We start from the raw sequence: 23,745 nt of genomic DNA on the forward strand, positions 1-23,745 counted from the left end.
GCTATGCACATATATATATCATAACCCATTAGCATTACTAGCAAACAAGTTCAACATGCTTATCAACCCTTACTCTTACGGCTCAATAGCTACATACACGTAATACGATTTCATTTCTCTATTCTACATGAATTCTTTAACCATTCGGCTCCAAGTCATATAAAATAAAAATCATTTGTTTCACTATGTAATTTATATAGAACCATAAGATCACAATTTATCTACTATGCTTTTATATGATCCCTATAAAATCATAAGCTAAGTTCCGTTACTCAAAGACTTACCTCGGTATATTCGAACGGTTGTAGATTGATTACTCTATTGCTTTCTCTTTTCCCTTATCCAACTTCGATCCTCCTTGCTCTTTAGCTTAATAAATGTAAATAAATTTGTTTAATATCTTAACTAATATTATTTACTTATTATTCACATTCGGCAGTCACATAACTTACCATGCTTCCATATACACGAATTTAACTATATATATATATATCTAAATGTCCCTATGTCTCAAGGTACATACATAAAGCATTCATATATCTATACCTATGTGTGACTATCACAATTTAATCGATTACTTGTTTTATGCACTACCACGTATTCACATATATATATTATGCCATTTACTCATAAACCCCATTATGCCGAATATTCATTTAATATTTGTTCACATACTCATACATAGACGATTTGAAAATTTCCCTTTGACCAATATACATTCGGCAATGATCATAACAACTTAGCAAGTCTTAGAATCCTTCTTTAACATTTTGACTTCATCTTGTTATCCCCCCCCAAAGACCGAATGCACACATACAAAAATATAATGCCGAATGTCATTAACCAATAGTCACACACACTACTTATGTACAAAAATTTATCCACCCTAGCCTATAGTTCATTCGGCCATTCATCACTCAACCAAACAAAATTTCATAGCAAACTCCTATGACCAAGCATACACATATACTTACATCCCAATACTCATAATATTCAAAATCACATTTTAAATAAATTATCTTAAACAATGCCGAATCCTTAAGTGATTAAACATCAAATTTTACTCAATTCCAAACATATAAACAACATTTATTCATGACATCAAGCATCTTTATTTCGGCTATTACTAGTATAAGCATTAACCATTCATATTTTTAGAAAGACCAATTTCTTTCCTCAACACATTCATCATCAAAATTCAAATAAAATAATCAAAATTCCTTCCTTTATAACCATAGTCGAATGCTCCATTCACCCATCATTATTGAAAATTTTAGCATGGGCTAAGCAAGAACCATGATAATTTACCTAAAACAAGTAAACATTTCACAAATTCAACACAATATACTAACCTCCCTAAGGATTCAAGTGACCGAAATTCTTCCCCTCCTTTCTTTCTTCTATTCGGCCAAGTTGAACAAAGAGAGAACTTTGTTTTCATCACCAAATTTCTTTATTTTTATTTAAAGTATAAAACCATTTAACTAAAATTAATACATATTTTAATATAAATTCATCATCATGGCAGGCCACTACTAGCAAAAGGGGATATTTGACATGCAAGTCCAAGCATTTTTATAACATGCATTAATAAGTCACTTCAACATTTGCCTAACACATTTCTAAATTTTCTCACATAAGTCCTATTTAATAATTTCGCATACAAATAATAAAATTAAAGTATGAAACTTTCACACATGCCTTTTCACATACAATAAACACAAAATTTAATGGTTAATTATTTTTACAACTCGTTTTTGTGGTCCCGAAACCACTTTCCGACTAAGGTCAAATTAGGGCTATCACAATTTTCCCCCACTTAAAAAATTTTCGTCCCCGAAAATCTTACCGATAAATAGATTTGGCTATCGTTCTTTCATAGAGTTCTCGGTTTCCCAAGTAGCTTCTTCGATCCCGTGTTTGAGCCATAACACCTTTACTAACAGAACCCTTTTGTTTCGCAACTCTTTCACCTCGCGAGCTAGGATACGAATCGGTTCTTCTTTATAACTCAAATCAGATTGAATTTCAACCTCTGATGGATTAATTATGTGCGATGGATCGAATTTATAACGTCGAAGCATCGAGACATGAAAAACCTTGTGAATCTTTTCAAGTTCAGGGGGTAGAATCAATCTGTATGCGACTGGCCCAATTCGTTCAGATATCTCATACGGCCCGATGAATCTTGGGCTCAATTTGCCTTTACGGCCAAATCTGAGCACCTTTTTCCAATGTCAAACTTTAAGAAACACTTTGTCTCCGACCTGATATCCAATGTCTTTTCGCTTTAAATCTGCATACGACTTCTGACGATCTGAAGCTGCTTTCAGACTTTCATGGATTACTTTTACTTTCTGCTCAACATCTTTAATCAAATCAACCCCGAAGATTTTATTTTCACTAAGCTCGGTCCAAAATAACGGTGTACAGCATTTACGACCATACAAAGCCTCGTAAGGTGCCATCTTAATGCTTGACTGAAAACTATTTTTGTAAGCAAATTCAATCAAAGGTAAATACCACTCCCATGAACCACTAAACTCAAGGATGCAACATCTCAACATATCCTCGAGTATCTGAATTATCCGCTCGGATTGACCATCAGTCTGAGGATGAAAAGTGGTGCTAAAATGCAACTTGGTACCCAAAGATTCTTGCAATTTCTTCCAAAATCGCGAGGTGAACCTCGGATCTCTATCTGACACAATAGAAATAGGTACCCCGTGTAATCTTACAATCTGAGAAACATACAATTCAGCTAGTTTATCCAGTGAATAATCCGTACGTACGGGAATAAAATGAGTCGACTTAGTCAGTCTATCAACAACAACCCAAATCGTGTCTTTCTTACTTGCCGACAATGGCAACCCAGATACAAAATCCATCGTGACTCGATCCCATTTCCATTCAGGTATCATGATCGGCTGAAGTAAACCTGTAGGCACTTGATGTTCCGCTTTCACTTGTTGACATATTAAACACTTCGAAACAAAATCAGAAATGTCTCATTTCATACCATGCCACCAAAACTGACGTCTCAGATCGTTGTACATTTTCGTACTCCCCAGGTGAATTGACATTCGGCTACAATGAGCTTCGTTCAGAATCATCGAAATAAGTTCTGAATTTCTTGGAACACACAAACGACTTCTGAACCTCAAACAATCGTCATCATCAATTTGAAACTCTGATTCCATATTCGAAACACATTCAGCCCGTTTTGCAACCAATTCATCATCGAATTTCTGAGCTTCACAAATTTGATGAATCAACAATGGTTTGACCTTTAATTCTGCTACTAACACATTATCGGATAGAACAGACAAGTGTACATTCATCGCTCGTAAAGCAGAAAGTGATTTACGACTTAAAGTATCCGCAACCACATTAGCCTTTCCCGGGTGATAGTCAATGACAAGCTCATAATCTTTTAACAACTCAAGCCAACGTCTTTGTCGCAGATTCAAATCTCTTTGAGTCATCAAATATTTGAGACTTTTGTGATCCGAAAATACATGGCACTTCTCACCAAATAAGTAATGTCGCCATATTTTCAAAGCGAATACGATGGCAGCTAATTCGAGATCATGGGTTGGATAATTTTTCTCATGTGGCTTCAATTGCCTCGACGCATAAGCTACAACTCGACCTTCTTGCATCAATACACAACCCAACCCAAGTAATGATGCATCACTGTAAATGACAAACTCTTTGCCTGATTCAGGCTGCACTAGTACTGGAGCTTCAGTCAAATAAGTTTTTAGTTGATCGAAACTTTTCTGACATTTTTCTGTCCATTCAAACTTAACATCTTTCTGAAGTAGTTTCGTCATTGGTGTGGCTATCATCGAGAAACCCTTTACAAATCATTTGTAGTAACCGGCAAGTCCCAAAAAGCTCCGAACCTCAGTAATATTTCTCGGAGGCTTCCAGTTAAGTATGGCTGAAATTTTGCTCGGATCAACTCGAATACCCGATGCAGATACCACATGACCCAAAAAGCTAACTTCAGAACTCACATTTACTGAACTTAGCATATAACTGTTTATCCCGTAAAATCTGCAACACTAATCTTAGGTGCTCAGCATGTTCGATTTCATCTCTCGAATAGACCAAAATGTCATCAATAAACACAACTACAAACCGATCCAAATACTGTCTGAAGATCCGATTCATCAAATCCATAAATACCGCAGGGGCATTAGTGAGTCCAAACGGCATCACTAAGAACTCATAGTGACCGTATCTCGTTCTAAAAGCAGTTTTGGGTATATCTGAATTTCGAACTCGCAATTGATAATAACCCGATCTCAAATCTATCTTTGAAAACACTGAGGCTCCCTTTAGTTGATCAAACAAATCATCAATACGCAGAAGCTAAAACTTGTTTTATACAAATATACACAGAAGGAAAAACTTAGTGGATAAGTCTGATTTCCCTCCAAACCCCTCGTTCCTTGTAACTAAGCACTTCTCTCTCTTCATAAATATAGATTTAACAGGTTACAGAAACTTAATCCTATGCAAACCAAATTCTGAAATGTCGTCTTATTCAAAACTCCAATTATGAAATCCCCTCTCTCCCACTTCACACCTCGGAATGCACAGTTCTTATAGAGAAAAAGGCACTTTTACATCTTCTTAACCCAAATGGCTGGGAGAGGAAAGGCTCATTTTTTTAGGGTACTACTGGGAACAAATCCAGTGGAGACAAGGTGGGGGCTGTAGCTCAGAGGATTAGAGCACGTGGCATGAACCATGATGTCTGGGGTTCGAATTCCTCCTCACCCACAATCGGCCCAAAAGGGAAGGACCTTTCCCACTTGGGGTAGGAAAATCATGATCAAGATAGCGGTCCCAAAGCTATAGAGCTTGGGCGTGGGTCTTTTTCCGAAATGGAGTGGCCTTTTATTTATTATTTATCGTATATTTATTTTTGTATTTTATATTTATATATAGTATTACCGGCCAAAACAAAATAATAAGCATTTTTTTTATTTTACATCCTATAACTCTTCCTCAGCCAAGCTTGGACAGAATAGCAGAGCAAGTTCAAGTATTAGTAGCATAGAAAAAATGCGCTCCTCATCAATAAATTAATGTGTTTGCTCGCAGTAATTGTGGCCTCTCAGGAGAATCAATGACTACATCTTTGAGGTATTTGCTAATACTAGTACATATGAAAATTCTTAATTGGCTGTTTGTAAATAGGCCCAGGACTATAGAACAAATGATTATCCCAGACACCTATACCGAGGTATTGACGGTGATTCTCAAATATCGCAGAACAGAATGTAATACGATGAGATAGAAGCAATAGAAACAAAAACACAGGGAACGAGTTACCTGATCTTAATAGTCAAAGCGAACCCTTTCATTCTGACATTCTGAATTCTTTAATACAAAATGAATCAAATCTACTCAAGTAGGATTCGAACCTACGACCAGTCAGTTAACAGCTGGCCGCTCTATAGCTGAGCTATTGAGGAACAACGAGAGATTAGATCTCATAGAATTCAATTCCTGTTCTCAACCCATGACCAATATGAACTCGAAGTTTCCTTCGTAACCCTCGAAACTTCTTCGTAGTGGCTTCATTCCATGCCTCATTTCATAAGGAACCTCAAAGTGGCTCTATTTCATTATATTCCATCCAGATCCCAATTCCATTTTTATATTGTCAAAAAGCATCATATAATAATCTAAAAATAGAAAAGAAAAAAGGGAGGTTAATGATGATTTTAAAATCTTTTATACTAGGGAATCTAATATTCTTATACATAACGATAATCAATTCAGTCGTTATTGTCAAACTCTATTATGGATTTCTGACCACACTATCTATAGGTCCCTCTTATATCCTCCGTCTACAAGCTCGGGTTATGGAAGAAGGAGAAGAAAGAACCGAGAAGAAAGTATAAGCAATAACTAGGTTTATTGCAAGCTAGCTCATGATGTTCATATCAATCTACAATGTACCTTTGCATTTAGTATTGGGTAAGCCTTATACAATAACTGTCCTAGCTCTATCGTATCTTTTGTTTCATTTCTTCTGGAACAATTACAAAGAATTTTTTTTATCATAGACGTCCTACCAAAAATTTAATGCGTAATCTTAGCATTCAATGTGTATTCCTGAATAATCTCATTATTCAATTATTCAACCATTTCATTTTGCCAAGTTCAATGTTAGCCAAATTAGTCAACAACTATAAGTTTCGATGCAACAACAATATGTTATTTGTAACAAGTAGTTTTGTTGGTTGGTTAATTGGTCATATTTTATTGATGAAATGGGTTGGGTTGGTATTAGTCTGGATACAACAAAATAATTTAATTAGGTCTAATGTACTTATTCGATCTAATAAGTATCTTGTATCAGAATTTAGAAATTCTATGGCTCGAATCTTTAGTATTCTATTATTTATTACTTGTGTTTACTATTTAGGCAAATTACCGTCACCCATTCTAACTAAGAAACTGAAAGGAATTTTCGAAACGGAAGAAGTGGGGGAAAGTGAGGAAGAAAAAAACATAGAAATAGAAACTATTTCCGAAGGGGGAGGGACTAACTAGAAATAGGAGACCAAAGAAAATACTTCTTCTTCTCTTTTTTCGGAGGAAGAGGTGGATTCGAGCAAAATCGACAAAATAGAAAAGTTACGAGTGACTGGAAAGAAAAAAAAAATAAAGGGCAAACTCCTCTTTCGTTTTAAAGAGACATACTATAAAAATAAATCGGTTTATGAAACTTCTTATCTGGATGGGAATCAAGAAAGTTCGAAGTTAGAAATATTAAAAAAAAAAGATAAATATTTATTATGGATTGAAAAACCTCTTGTGACACTTTTTTTTATTCTAAACGATGGAATCGACCTTTACGATATATAAAAAATGACCGAGTTGAAAATGCTATAAAAATGAAATGTCACAATGTTTTTTTTATACATGTCAAAGTGATGGAAAATAAAAAAAATCTTTTACGTATCCGCCCAGTTTAGCAACTTTTAGGGAAATGATACAAATATATATATTTTTCACACCAGAAAAATTGTTTTCTAATTAATTGTATACTGATTGGAGTTTTATTAATGATCTAAAAAGAAGAAATTTTAGTAAGGAGTTTATGAAAAGAGTCGAATCTATAGATAAGGAATCTTTTGATCTGGGCATACTTGAAAAAAGGACTTGATTCTCTAATAATGAAACTAAAAGAGAATACTTGCCTAAACTATATGATCATTTCTTGCATGGACCCTACCACGGAAGAATCAAAAAATGGGTTGCATGGACCCTACCGCGGAAGAATCAAAAAATGGGGTTCTCCTTTAAGCATAAATCAAACTTATAAAAAAAAAACACGGATCCATTTTGGATAAATAAGATTCATGCTCTACTTCTTACTACTGATTATCACGAACTTGAACAGACACTAGATACACTCAATATAAAATCATTAGCAACAGAAAAAGAACTCTCTTTATTGACATTGACAGAAGATGAGCAGGGAAATATCGATTCGATCAAGTCAAAATTCTGAAATTTTTAATCAATATAGTTATAACTAATCCCAACAATCAAACAATTAGAAAAAGATCTATTGGAATAAAATAAATAAGTAAAAAAGTTCCTCGATGGTCATACAAATTAATCGATGGTTTAAAACAACAAAAGGGAGAAAACGAGGAAAATGTAACAGCAGAGCATCAAAATTTGTTCAAGAAAATCCAAGCACGTCGTGATTTTTACTAATAACCAGGAAAACACCAATACTTATACTAATACCAAGGATGCTAATGATCCTGATCAAACAGATGAAGTGGCTTTGATACGCTATTCGAAACAATCAGATTTTCGGCGCAACATAATAAGGGGTTCCATGCGTGTCCAAAGGCGTAAAACAATTACTTGGGAGCTGTTTCAAGCAAATGTACATTCCCCCCTTTTTTTTGGACAGAGTAGACAAACCACTCTTTTTTTCTTTTGATATTTCTGGACTGCTGAAACGAATATCTCGAAATTGGATATGTAAAAACAAAGAATCAAAAATTTTTGATTATATAGAAAAAAACTTAGTGGATAAGTCTGATTTCCCTCCAAACCCCTCGTTCCTTGTGACTAAGCACTTCTCTCTCTTCATAAATATGGGTTTAACAGGTTACAGAAACTTAATCCTATACAAACCAAATTCTCATTCGTCTAACCAGATTGTTCAACCAAGATAAATAAATTAATAAAGATACAGTTATTTCAAAATAAAGTCTTAACTCTGAGGGCTTAATGTTTCGTCTAACAGCTTAGGTGGTGTATACTCTTCAAAAGAGTCTGCCAAACCACCAAACTCGCCTAATGCAAACTTCACCCGAAGGGGCACTCAAAGAATTCTTATACTTAGTCGAATTTAATACCTTCTTACTCAGAACTTACTCTATATGTCTTACTTCTATATACAGTATTCAAACACTATAACTTCAATGGGCGAGATGTTACAGACACATTAGACACAATACCTCCACTGTTTAAGGGTCCGATAGCTACTCGGTAGACATGTAATACCCATAATTTTTAAATGGATATTATTTTAAATGCCAAATTAATTATGTGGTCCACTGGCCCATTTTTTATTAAGCCCAACTTTATTTCTATTTTATAGGTTTTCTTTATAAAAGAATGGAAGAGGGGAAAAATAAAATCACCTATGATAGTTTTTTAGAAGTGGTTTTGGAAATTTGGGAAAAGCTAACCCTAAGGATTAGGAAGTCAAAATTGATCTTGGATTTTAGCGATTAAGGTAAGTTTCGGTTTAGGTTTCTTGAATTTTTTTTTGTTTTAATTTATTTTTCTTAAAACCCATGTATTTTTTGGGGGGTTTAGTTTTATAATTTGTTAAATTCCGAGAACTTTCCAGTGAGGTTCCGATGACATTGTTGGTGCCAAATGAAAGTTCTCTTCACGATCTTTCAAATGGTATGTGTACAATCCATTTTGATCAAGTAATTTAGGAGAAAATATTTTTTTAAGTTTTTGTTGTATATGTTTTAACAATTTTTAATAGCCAACTTTGACACACTAGAAATCCATCTATAGACGTTCATTTATTTTGAAATTTAGATATTTTTCTCAGTAAGATATTTGTACTTTCATTTGGTATTGCTATCTTAGTCATATGACTCCTGTTCTAAGAAATATGAGGCCTCAAAGTAGGCCAATTGAAACTATTAGCCCCAAAAAATATAGGCAGATGGTGATGATTTCTAATGTTTTGGCTTTCAAAACTTAAGTTTTTGGTAACCGATTTTGACAAAACAAGTTTCAATGTTTTAGTATTACATTTGTTCCTTAAATTTATGTTTTTACACTGTCGAAATACCAAGTAAATTGTTAGTTTGAACGGCTTCAAGTAAGCCAAACGATCATGAAGTTTAAATTTTCAAATTTTCAAAATTTTGATTTTTTAATTATTTTTAAAAATATTTTCAGTTCGAATTCACATTATTTGATTTAAAACCATACAAAATTCAATCTTATTAATTTCGTTAAATTTCTTATATATATATGTCATACCATTTTTTTGACGGAAAACGGGGTCAACTTGGATTTTGAAAATAGAATGAAAACGGAAGTCGCCACCAATCTTTTTTTTTGATGAGGTGTGATCGGGTCACCTCGTAAAATGATTGTTTTTAATAAACGATTTAATTTTATTAAAACAACGAGTTTGGTCTACGAAATCCAAAAACGGGTTCGGGAGTCGGTTACGCATGAGGAAGGATTAGCACCCTCGACACGCCCAAAATTGGTACCTTAGTTGATTATTTAATGTCTTTATGTCGAAAATTAAAAACTCGAAAAGAATTTAAAAATACGATCCTTCTTTATATTGCGTTATTTTTTAAAAAAAAATTATTTGGATAAATCAAAATGAAAAATGCCTTCTTATCTCGAATTAACAAGATGTCACATCCAATAAGTTAGGACACAACACCTTGTATTTTTTTAGAGTAAGCTTGCCTTTTATTTTTTATTTAAACCTCATTTATTTTAATTTTAAAAGAATATTCGATTACTTAGAATCAACGAGAAAAATCGAAGCTCAGTAAGTTAGGGCACGATTTTCTCGAATTTTCTAAATACGGAATATTGCCTTTACTTTCAAAAAATCCTCATATCGAGAAAACCACGTGTCATATCCAATGCGTTAGGACACAACATATTGAAATCCCGATAATGAGTTTTTATTTATGTTTTGTATTAAAGAGCATTCTCGAGTATTTAGATTCAACAAAAAATTAGAACCCAGCACGTTAGGGCCCAATTCTCTCGAAGATCCCAAGTATTGAGTATTGCCTTTATTTCCAAAATTTTCCTTTTTTACGAATTTGGGTAAAAATTGATGTGACGGAATAACAATTACGATAATGCGAGTAAAAATAATACGAGCAAAAATAACAAAAATAAATATATAAAAAAATCAATTATATACAATAACAAGTAAATAAACAAAAAAACTAAAACATTTTTTTAAAAATAATAATGGACACATCAATAAATAAATAAGCATAAAGTAAAACAATAATCATAATAAAGAAATGAATAAAATTATAAAAATTTTAAAAATGTATGTATGAATTTTAAAAAATTTAAAATACAAAAAAGCTATGTAGGTATATATATATAATGAAAATATGTATGTCTATACGTGTATATATATATGTGTATGTATAAGAATTATAAAATATGAAAACATAATTACATATATATAAATAACATGCGCACGTGTGTATATAATGATTTAAATCAAGTAATACAAATAATAAGAAAAATATTAGGTAAATAAAATATACACATATATATAACTTAAAATAAATAATAAAGAAAACTCCCCTGTTCTTTTTTTTAAAACAAAAAAAAAATAATAACTTAAATGAACTAAAGGATGAAAATTAAAATCAAACCAAAATCCGGGGGTCCAAACTGTAAATATATGAAATATGTGGTAAAGGGACAGAGATAAAAGGCGCCGAGGACATGGGGGACCGATTGCGCAATATTCCCTGTTTGAGTAAAACAAAACTGTATTGAATGTGCCGCAGAAATGGAGGGACCAAAGGTGAAAAATACCCATTATGGCAATAATGTGCAGATTTTTCTCCCTTGAATGACGCAATTTAGAATCTTGTATAAATAGAAAAAGATAAAGCCCTAAAAAGCATCAGCCTCCATTTCCCTTTTTTTTTTAAAAAAAATTGAGGATTTCAAATCCTCTCAACTCCCATTCCTCGGCCGTTCCGATTCGCCGCCACGGCCGGTGGCCGGCGTCGCGCAAAGGGGGCTCCCGATCCGCACGTTGAAGCACCTTTAAAGGTTCGAGCCTTGGAAAGGGAAATCGAGGAGAAAACAAGATCTTTGGCCCCCTCTCAAGCCCGAATCCGATGACGGCAAAGGACCAATCGCCGGCCGGTCTAAGGGCCGATTCAGGTGCACTCCCTCTTCCTTTTTTATATTTATTTTCCTTATTAAAATGAAGTTGCAAAAGAAAAAGATAAAATAAAATAAAATGAAAATGAAAATGAATAGAGACCGGTAGAGGCTTAACCTTTTTGAACTTCTATTTTTTTTTGTTTTTGATTTCTAATGTGCGTTTTTTACAAGGGAAATTCCCCCGTTACAAATGATAGATTTCGGCTTTTAAAGCCAATATATTTTTTTTCGTTCCTTTTGTTTATTACTTCCCCATCATTCGCATGCTTTCTTTGCTGTTGTGTTTGTTCTTGTTGCAGGTGGTGGGCACGGTGGAGTGTCAGACGCGTGGGGCATGGTGGCCAAGGCTGAGAGGCATGGTGGCCGACATGGTGGCATGGAGAACTGGAGGTGTGGCAGATGAGGAGGCCAGCGGCACACATGCTTAGGGGAGGCAAATAGGATTTGCTTCTGCCGAAAATGTTAAAGTCATATGGGCTAGGGTTTTTTAATTTCGGGCCCATTTATGATTGGGTTATTATTTGTATTTTATGGACTATTTGTGTTTGGATTTTGGGCTTCCGAGTTTTGGGCCCTGGGCAAAATTGGGTTTCTACAGCTGCCCCTCTTTGCTCATTTTCGTGTAACGAGAATAGAGCAAAGACATGATGAAAGGCCAATTTTGCCTGGTCTTGCTGGGTCTTGACTTCATTGGTGTTCTTCTGGTTCAGATAATCTCCTTCCAACCCACTGCATCTTGTAGCTTTAGATTCAGTCTACTACATTTTCTGACATATGCCTTGTAGCTTCGATCTACTCCAATGTAACTTCATAAAGATAAGATCTAAGCTTCAACCTGCTCTGTTACGACTCTATGGGGATGAGATTTGTGTTTTTAGTCTGCTCCACTACTGCTTAGGGAGATAAGACTTGATGCGATCAATCTATTCCACTGCCAAATGCAGGGAGATAGAGTTATTGGCTTCAATGTACTCCACTGTAGTCAGGGAGGTAGAATCCGCCATCGTCGATCTGCTTTCTTCGATCTTTTTACCACCAATATGGGAAGACAAAATCTGCATCGTCGGTCCACTTCCTACCAATACAGGAAGATAGGATCTGATATCTTCGATCTACTTCACGCCAATACTTGAAGACAAGATCTGCTTTTTTTTTTTTGATCTTTTTTTTTTGATCTTTTTACCACCAATATGGGAAGACAAAATCTGCATCGTCGGTCCACTTCCTACCAATACAGGAAGATAGGATCTGATATCTTCGATCTACTTCACGCCAATACATGAAGACAAGATCTGCTTTTTTTTTTGATCTTTTTACCACCAATATGGGAAGACAAGATCGGCATCTTCGATCTATTTCACGCTAATGCCTGAAGACAAGATCTGCTTTCTTCGATCTACTTCGCCACCAATATGGGAAGACAAGATCTGCTTTCTTCGATCTACTTCGCCACCAATATGGGAAGACAAGATCTGCATCTTCGATCCACTTCCTACCAATATAGGAAGATAGGATCTGATATCTTCGATCTACTTCACGCCAATACATGAAGACAAGATCTGCTTTCTTCGATCTACTTCACGCTAATGCATGAAGACAAGATCTGCTTTCTTCGATCTACTTCGCCACCAATATGGGAAGACAAGATCTGCATCTTCGATCCACTTCCTACCAATATAGGAAGATAGGATCTGATATCTTCGATCTAATTCATGCCAATACATGAAGACACGATCTGCTTTCTTCGATCTACTTCGCCACCAATATGGGAAGACAAGATCTGTATCTTGGATCCACTTCCTATCAATATAGGAAGATAGGACCTGCTATCTTCGATCTACTTCACGCCAATACATGAAGACAAGATCTGCTTTCTGCGATCTACTTCGCCACCAATATGGGAAGACAAGATCTGCGTCGTCGATCCACTTCCTACCAATATAGGAAGATAGGATCAGCTATCTTTGATCTACTTCTTGCCCCGGGAGATAGAACTATCAGCTTCAATGTACTCCACTGTAATCAGGGAGGTAAAATCTGCCATCTTCGATCTGCTTTGCTGCCAAATACAGGAAGGCAAGATCTGCAATCTTCAATCTATTCCACTGCCAAATACAGGGAGATAGAGTTATCGGCTTCAATGTACTCCACTGTGGTCAGGGAGGTAAAATCTGCCATCTTTGATCTGCTTCGCTGCCAAATACAGGAAGGCAAGATCTGCAATCTTCAATCTATTCCACTGCCAAATACAGGGAGATAGAATTATCGGCTTCAATGTACTCTACTGTAGTCACATGGAGGTAAAATCTGCCATCCTTGATCTTCAATCTATTCCACTGCCAAATACAGGGAGATAGAGTTATCGGCTTCAATGTACTCCACTGTAGTCAGGGAGGTAAAATCTGCCATCTTTGATCTGCTTCGCTGCCAAATACAGGAAGGCAAGATCTGCAATCTTCAATCTATTCCACTGCCAAATACAGGGAGATAGAATTATCGGCTTCAATGTACTCCACTGTGGTCAGGGAGGTAAAATCTGCCATCTTTGATCTGCTTCGCTGCCAAATACAGGAAGGCAAGATCTGCAATCTTCAATCTATTCCACTGCCAAATACAGGGAGATAGAATTATCGGCTTCAATGTACTCCACTGTGGTCAGGGAGGTAAAATCTGCCATCTTTGATCTGCTTCGCTGCCAAATACAGGAAGGCAAGATCTGCAATCTTCAATCTTTACTGATCTGTCCTCTAGGGAACATGACCTGTATAATGAACCTAATTATGTCTAATGATTAGGATGGCATGATCAAAATGAATCAAATGCTCCTAACTAGACATGCGTGAATGGTATTTGAATGAATGTAGAATGTCATGAAAATAATTCCTTAATGCTTAGGTTATCATCGCTCAAAAGCTTATTAAGGCTTTATCACTAACGTGTCGCAACGCCTTCTTGACCAGCCGGCATTTTCAAAGAAACACATAATCTGATTGCCCCCACTGTGAACATCGAAGTTCAACCCACTGGGACATAAAATTTGTACCATCAATCTCCCACTGTAACCCTAGGGTAGAAAGATATGGCTTTTGTCAATCTTCTCCTATCGCAAATCAAGGGTATAAGATTTAAATCCTTCTGGTCCCTTACATCATTCCCAATGTGTCGTACCAACGACTCATGCGCAAACGAGGGCTCTCCTTCCCGAGGTAACCTCTTCCTATTGCCTGAAAATCATCACTTTCTTGTTTATTCAAGCTTTGTCACCAACATGGCGTCTTGTCAATCAACGCGTTTGACAACAAAAATCCAAAGAGAAAGTCTAAAATTAGACTATTCCTTCCCAAATTTCCAACCTTTAAATTTGGAGTGTTCTAAACAATTGTCCTGCTTCAGGCTCCTATATTATTTAGAAACTTTTCAGAGTAATATGCAAAACTTCCTTCGTGAAAGTTTTATTAGTCCATTAATCATTATTCCAATGCAACATGCTTGCAAAAGATCATAACGATAGATAAAATAGAATTGATTTGAGAGCATAGCTCAAAATGGATAAACTATCAAGGATAGCAAGAATAAAAGGGGAATTAATTGGGAACACGTATCTTGAAAAAGAATGAAGTATTCCAAGAGAAAAAAAGTATGAGGACAAGATGCCCCAGATATCGTAGCTTGAACTTCTCTGTACCAACTCTTTGAAAGACCATTCTGTGTTTGACATGTGTTTAGGAGATCTACAAGACTTTGTCGATGCCCCAAGATGCTACCTACCCTTTCCTGTTGAATCAGGTATAGCAAGATCATTACATGCCTCGATTTGATCAAAATTTGAGCTGCTCTGATCGCCTCATGCCCCAATTTGATCCAAAATTTGAGTCGCCCTTTTTTTTGGGTTTTCAACTCAAGCCCCTTTGGTCTCAAGGCGCCCTTTGTGGGTTTTCACCTTGGCCTCTCCTTTTTTCACTCATTTTTCTTTTCTTCTTTTCATTAATTTTCTTTTTTTTAAGTGAAGTATTTGTTCCTTGAATCAAAATTCTCAAGATTAGGCAAGTTCTTGCCATCTATCTTGGTCATACTGACACTCTCCCAGATAAAGTCTTCCACATAAGGTCCTTCTGGCTTGGCATCCACTTTCTTCTGAAGTCCCCTTTGTATGGGAAGGATCTTCTTTGATATCGGGTCCCCCTTGTGGAATTCTCTGGCGCAAACCTTGTTTTGGTGAACTCATACCATTTGCTTTTGGTACATTTGACCATGATAGATATTTTGAACATTCCTCTCCAACCAGGATTGGATCCAAAAACTCAAAGAGAAGGAAATCTCGACCTCAATAGGTGAAACCGCGATAAGCCCAAAAAGAGAGTTTTGTTTTGCGATATGGTGTTAATCTTGAACAGACTGCAAACTTCTTATATTTTGCTCTTGTTCAAATTTAGTGCATTGTCAAATATGATTCTTTCCGACTTTTCGTGATTTTTCAAAAAATTTGCTGTCGACTTCGTGACATTGGCATATGAAGCAGCTTCTTCCCGTGAAGATAAACTGATGACCGCCAGACCTTTTTTGGCGAGATCGACCTAACAACCTTCATGCCCCACATGGACTCCATTGATTTTTCATAAGGTGGAATCTGTTTTCACCTTGTTCTACCCTCCTCAATAAGTACGGAGATAGGCCACAATCTATGTCATCTTCGAAGTCATGAGATTCCTCTAAACACATGTCTCGCTCAAAAGGAGATTCTGAGTCTGTAGCAGTGTCATTCATGTCGTTGATATTCAGGGACCTGTTGTTGGTGCAAAAGAATATACAAAGAATGTATGAATTTAAGAATAATTATCTGTACAATATAATTATGAATGAATGAATGATTTTGGAGAAAGAATGAAAGATTAAAAATAATTATTCATAAAGAATGAAAGAATATTAGCTCAAAAATGATCGCAAAGATGCATTTCATTAAAATAACGACGTTCAGACATGAGCCTATTTCACAAAAAATTCATATTGCTTCAGGCTAAAAGCAACAAGTTTGTTCTGAATATTACTCTAAGTAGGCTCTAAATACTACAGAGACTTCTTTTACAGTCTGATTTATTTAGAACACTTCCAAGTTTATGAGGGCAGACATCTAACAAAGTTCCCTCTTCAGTTGTGTCTTCATGCATGTCATTGATGTGAACACTTCCCAATATCTCTTCATACATCGTATTCACCTTATTGTCAATCATGATTAGGTAGCAAATTTTTTGCAGTAGATGAGTCACCCAACTTGACAATACCCATGTTGATGAGTTTTTCAACTAGTTTCTTGAAGGTGATGCAATTCTCTATTGAGTGCCCCGTAATTCCTGCGTGGTAGTCACAGTGTGTGTTCGCATTATACCACTTTGGATATGGAGGTTGTGGGGGTTTTGAGTAGGAAGGGGAAACAACATGCGCATCGAATAAATTTTGATACAACTCTTCATACGACATTGGAATTGGTGTGAACTGAAGGTTCTCAGTACCTGGTTTCACTCCAGGTTCTTGTCTCAATGAGCCTTGTTGGTTAGCGACCATTTTTCTTGGCTGATTCATCGTAATTGGTTTTGAATAACCCTTGCTATATGTACTCGTGTTGTTCACCTCATTGTCTTTGTGCTTTGGGGTTGATCTCTTGATGCCTTCTTCCGCACCTATCTTCCCACTTCTTATTGCATTTTCAATCATTTCACCAGACATCACTACATCTGAGAAGCTCACGGTAGCACTTTCTAACATGTGGTTAATGAACGGTGCTTTCAGAGTGTTGATGAAAAGCATCGTGGTTTCTTTCTCTAAAAGAGGCGGCTGGACCTGTGTCGCGACCTCTCTCCATCTTTGGGCATATTGCCTAAAGCTCTCACTTTGCTTCTTTTCCATGTTCTGCAATGCGATTCTATCGGGTGTCATATCTGTCACATGACTGTATTGCTTCATAAAAGCTTGCGCCAAGTCTTTCCATGAATGGATGTTGACGCGGCTTAACTGGTTGTACCACTTAGCTGCAGACCCGATCAGACTGTCCTGGAAGCAGTGGATCAACAGTTGATCATTGTTGATGTATCCTGTCATTCTTCGACAGAACATAGTTATATGAGCTTCAGGACAACTAGTCCCGTTGTACTTTTCAAACTCCGGCATTTTGAATTTGGGAGGGAGTACTAGGTCAGGTACCAAACTCAAGTCCTTGGCGTCGACTCCACAATGGTAGTCGGTGTTCTCCATGGCTCTAAATTTCTCCTCTAGCCATCTACATCGGTCCTCAAGTTGTTTCGATAAGTCCGTTTTCGCTTTCTCCATCTCTGTCATGTTATCGAGATCAGGAAACACGGGGTTGGTAGGATTATCACCGGGATTAGAACCCAAGCCTATTGGAAAGTTCATCGATGCTGGGGCACCGACCTGGTATTGGGATCTAATGGTAACAGGTGCCCTCTGCGGGTACACCTCTGGTTGCGCTTGGATGTTAGTTGGGGTGAAACCTGGAGGATAGGCAGGGTCATCGTGATCATCCCCAGCATCAACTGAAGGGCCTTTTCCTTTGTCATTCCTTCCAGTCAATAACTGCTTTACTTGGTTCATCACAGTGTTCTGGGATTCTAACATGTCTTGCTGGATTTTTTCCAGTCGTTCGTGCATCTGATCTTGCATCTCTCGTTGCAACTGTTCCAATCTTTCCAACCTTTGATCCATTGCTTTCGTTTGGCGACGAGTACCGTAGTGATATTTGATTAGATTTTTGGTGGTTTCCGGGGTAGCTGAAATAATTTTACCTAGTTAGGGTCACTTCGTGAAAGTCTAATGCATATGATGCAATGTAATGCAAATGCATGAAATGAATGCCAAAAGAAACGTTGATTCTTGGTTCAATTCTATTAGAACAACTGGAATAGAAAACAAATCTATTTACATAAAGCAGATATATATACGGCTTTGCCGTCATAGGCGGGGACATTCGATCCTCTTCTTCATTCGAGCGTTAAGATAAATCTCCCGAACTCTTCAAAAGGGACATCCATTCTATCTCTTTTTTCTTCATCTGGGCCGCAACTCGTTACTCACTCATCCTTGTGATGCTCGTTGGCTTCTCTTTAAAAAGTTTAGCGGTTCTCGAATAATCTTTGTCATCTTGAGTCTTCAGGCAACGAGGCAAAGTCGTATAGTCCTCTACTGAACTATCATCCTTCTTTTGTTATATCTTCTCGGACCGTATTAGGACAACCGTATCGTCATCCACTTTATCAAGAAACCCATTTTCTTATGACAAGCTCTCTATTTAGCAATTGAACGTGAATCAACACCTCTTTTTATGATGAAAATGCAATGCAATCATAACAAAAAGAAAACATGTTAGTACAAAGCAAAAGCAAGCAAGAATAAATAGAACACCTATTTGGGTGAATACTAGGGGTTCGAAGTGGTTCTACCTAGGGTGGGCTCCTAAGGTTCACAACATGGGGTTTGGTTCTAAAGTAAGGGTACCTGAACCAGCAGATTCCTCGATCCTCACCCATTATAGGCTCATATGGACCGAGTTCAGTTCAGGGGAATACATTTCCCTATGGCCATGCGGAGATGAAAATCTCACGAAGACATAGGTACGGATGTATCTCGGAAGCGATTCACTATCCCATGCGGAGGTGAAAACCTCACGAAGGCGTAGTTTCTCACTCCCACTTAAAAGGGTATGACCAACGGTCATGCAATGCAATGTGCAGAGGTATAAAATAAAATACAGAACACGATAAAAAAAATATAACTCAAAACAAAAGAGATGCAATGAGGGGATCGTAAATTTAAATCGAATTTTCCACTTTCAACAAAAAGACAAGAAATAATCAACACGTGGCTTGACTCTCTTATTGTCCCCAGTGGAGTCGCCAAGCTGTCATACCATTTTTTTGACGGAAAACGGGGTCAACTTGGATTTTGAAAATAGAATGAAAACGGAAGTCGCCACCAATCTTTTTTTTTGATGAGGTGTGATCGGGTCACCTCGTAAAATGGTTGTTTTTAATAAACGATTTAATTTTATTAAAACAACGAGTTTGGTCTACGAAATCCAAAAACGGGTTCGGGAGTCGGTTACGCATGAGGAAGGATTAGCACCCTCGACACGCCCAAAATTGGTACCTTAGTTGATTATTTAATGTCTTTATGTCGAAAATTAAAAACTCGAAAAGAATTTAAAAATACGATCCTTCTTTATATTGCGTTATTTTTTTAAAAAAAATTATTTGGATAAATCAAAATGAAAAATGCCTTCTTATCTCGAATTAACAAGATGTCACATCCAATAAGTTAGGACACAACACCTTGTATTTTTTTAGAGTAAGCTTGCCTTTTATTTTTTATTTAAACCTCATTTATTTTAATTTTAAAAGAATATTCGATTACTTAGAATCAACGAGAAAAATCGAAGCTCAGTAAGTTAGGGCACGATTTTCTCGAATTTTCTAAATACGGAATATTGCCTTTACTTTCAAAAAATCCTCATATCGAGAAAACCACGTGTCATATCCAATGCGTTAGGACACAACATATTGAAATCCCGATAATGAGTTTTTATTTATGTTTTGTATTAAAGAGCATTCTCGAGTATTTAGATTCAACAAAAAATTAGAACCCAGCACGTTAGGGCCCAATTCTCTCGAAGATCCCAAGTATTGAGTATTGCCTTTATTTCCAAAATTTTCCTTTTTTACGAATTTGGGTAAAAATTGATGTGACGGAATAACAATTACGATAATGCGAGTAAAAATAATACGAGCAAAAATAACAAAAATAAATATATAAAAAAATCAATTATATACAATAACAAGTAAATAAACAAAAAACTAAAACATTTTTTTAAAAATAATAATGGACACATCAATAAATAAATAAGCATAAAGTAAAACAATAATGATAATAAAGAAATGAATAAAATTATAAAAATTTTACAAATGTATGTATGAATTTTAAAAAATTTAAAATACAAAAAAGCTATGTAGGTATATATATATAATGAAAATATGTATGTCTATACGTGTATATATATATGTGTATGTATAAGAATTATAAAATATGAAAACATAATTACATATATATAAATAACATGCGCACGTGTGTATATAATGATTTAAATCAAGTAATACAAATAATAAGAAAAATATTAGGTAAATAAAATATACACATATATATAACTTAAAATAAATAATAAAGAAAACTCCCCTGTTCTTTTTTTTTAAAACAAAAAAAAAATAATAACTTAAATGAACTAAAGGATGAAAATTAAAATCAAACCAAAATCCGGGGGTCCAAACTGTAAATATATGAAATATGTGGTAAAGGGACTGAGATAAAAGGCGCCGAGGACATGGGGGACCGATTGCGCAATATTCCCTGTTTGAGTAAAACAAAAACTGTATTGAATGTGCCGCAGAAATGGAGGGACCAAAGGTGAAAAATACCCATTATGGCAATAATGTGCAGATTTTTCTCCCTTGAATGACGCAATTTAGAATCTTGTATAAATAGAAAAAGATAAAGCCCTAAAAAGCATCAGCCTCCATTTCCCTTTTTTTTTAAAAAAAATTGAGGATTTCAAATCCTCTCAACTCCCATTCCTCGGCCGTTCCGATTCGCCGCCACGGCCGGTGGCCGGCGTCGCGCAAAGGGGGCTCCCGATCCGCACGTTGAAGCACCTTTAAAGGTTCGAGCCTTGGAAAGGGAAATCGAGGAGAAAACAAGATCTTTGGCCCCCTCTCAAGCCCGAATCCGATGACGGCAAAGGACCAATCGCCGGCCGATCTAAGGGCCGATTCAGGTGCACTCCCTCTTCCTTTTTTTATATTTATTTTCCTTATTAAAATGAAGTTGCAAAAAGAAAAAGATAAAAAAAAATAAAATGAAAATGAAAATGAATAGAGACCGGTAGAGGCTTAACCTTTTTGAACTTCTATTTTTTTTTTGTTTTTGATTTCTAATGTGCGTTTTTTACAAGGGAAATTCCCCCCGTTACAAATGATAGATTTCGGCTTTTAAAGCCAATATATTTTTTTTCGTTCCTTTTGTTTATTACTTCCCCCATCATTCGCATGCTTTCTTTGCTGTTGTGTTTGTTCTTGTTGCAGGTGGTGGGCACGGTGGAGTGTCAGACGCGTGGGGCGTGGTGGCCAAGGCTGAGAGGCATGGTGGCCGACATGGTGGCATGGAGAACTGGAGGTGTGGCAGATGAGGAGGCCAGCGGCACACATGCTTAGGGGAGGCAAATAGGATTTGCTTCTGCCGAAAATGTTAAAGTCATATGGGCTAGGGTTTTTTAATTTCGGGCCCATTTATGATTGGGTTATTATTTGTATTTTATGGACTATTTGTGTTTGGATTTTGGGCTTCCGAGTTTTGGGCCCTGGGCAAAATTGGGTTTCTACAATATATATGAATGTATTTTAATAAATTCACTTTACTTACTTTTGAGGTAACACAAGTAATTTATATCTTTAAATTGATAAACCTTGTTGAATCTAATTTTATATTTTTAGTATGTAATTTATTATTATATTTTTGTTAAATGCTTTCTTATTTCTAAGAGGATAGTTTAATTAAATTATACAATTGTATCTTTATTTGTTAGACGAATTTCACACAATTAAAATGTCTTAGGATTACCATAGAAAATCCTACCTTTTAAGCTTCTAATGTATCGATCAACTTCAAATGTTCTATATTATTTATGCAATATACATATATGATATTTTAATCATGTTTTATGAAAATTTGGGTTAAGCATACTACTATGGTTTTAAATTTACGATGTATAATATTGAACTATCTAAGTACAATTTTTTTCTATACTTAAATTGGATTATTTAATTATTTTTGAGAAATATACTATTGGATTTTGCTTTTGATGTATATATATGGTATTTAATTATATTTTGGTATATAGTTAGTTTTGAAAAGGTATAGGAATATATTTTGCATTGGGTTATGAAATTTTGAGTAATCAGATTTTTATGATTTTTTTTTATTTTGCTTCTAATATGCTATGTTCCAACCTTGCAAATAAGGGTTAAACATTCGCCATTTCAACATGTATTTTGTTCTTAGCAACTGGTTTCACCCATGCCACCGATTTAGAATAGTGGTCTTTGACTCACTTCCACTAAGGTGAATTGTAAGGGTAAGCAAAATTTGATTTAATTCGAGAAATTTGATAAAAAAATTAAATTTTAAATTAAATAGTTTGAGTTATTTGAGTTAATCAAATTATTCAGATTAACTCAAATAAAAAATTAAGTTTTTTAGTTTAACTTGAATATGAATGTGTTATTCGAAATTCCGAATAAGAAAAAGGCAAAACTACATCATTTTGATAAATATTTACATTTTCTAAAGTTAAAAGTCAAAACCATTAAGTTAAAAGGAAAAATTACGTGGTTTTTTGAAATGTTTACTCATTAAGTTAAAAGGCAAAACCATTATAGTTAAATAATCGGTCCATGTAAACGCAACATTGAATATAAATAATAGGATTCCTTAACTCGACTCGAAATTTTTTTACTCGATTCAACTCGACTCGATCAAATACTCACCCGTAGTGAATTGTGGTTTTTGTTTCGACCCATTACTATTGGGATGAATTGTGGTTTTTGTTCCAACCCACTGCCATTAGGGTGATTTGTGGTTTTTGACTTTTGTCACTGAGGTTAAGGGTGACCATAACGAAAAAAAGAATTTACTATTATCTTATGATATGTCAGAAATTAGTAATTTGCCTTTATTATAATTTTGACATGGAATATGCTTAGAATTATTTGTTGCAGATTACTCATAAATTTTGCAATTATGTTTCAATAATATATTTGTCCTAAATGTTTCCATGCTTGCTTAACCCAACAAAAGAAAATGCCAATTACTTACTAAGTAGTTAAATTCACCCTTTCTTTTAATATTTTTACAAGTTCTAAATTTGCTCGTGAAGTGAGAAGTTTGGAGAGTGACACTTTTAAATATTATTGTATTTCTTTAGAACTCCTAAGATGTTTCTATAATTTACATTTTCGATACTACTAGAAAAGTTTTTATTTTGACCTTTTTTAAACTGCACATTTTAAAAGTTGTCTTTAAAACAAATCTATAAAAAAATTTATGAGATTATAACCTTACGATTTTTATATTAAACTTTTTGGTTTACTTCAATTTAAACTAATTTGTGATAGCGTTGCCTATTTGTGAGATTCTATCTTACAAGTGTGC

At 35.4% G+C, this 23,745-nt stretch overlaps 1 pseudogene; it reads left to right on the forward strand.

Moving 5' to 3' along the window:
• The first annotated feature begins 5,738 nt into the window (after positions 1-5,738).
• LOC121208000 (protein TIC 214-like) lies at positions 5,739-6,579 on the forward strand (annotated as a pseudogene).
• Positions 6,580-23,745: the final 17,166 nt, after the last annotated feature.

This window comes from Gossypium hirsutum, chromosome A10 (assembly GCF_007990345.1).
Source record: "Gossypium hirsutum isolate 1008001.06 chromosome A10, Gossypium_hirsutum_v2.1, whole genome shotgun sequence".
NCBI lineage: Eukaryota > Viridiplantae > Streptophyta > Magnoliopsida > Malvales > Malvaceae > Gossypium > Gossypium hirsutum.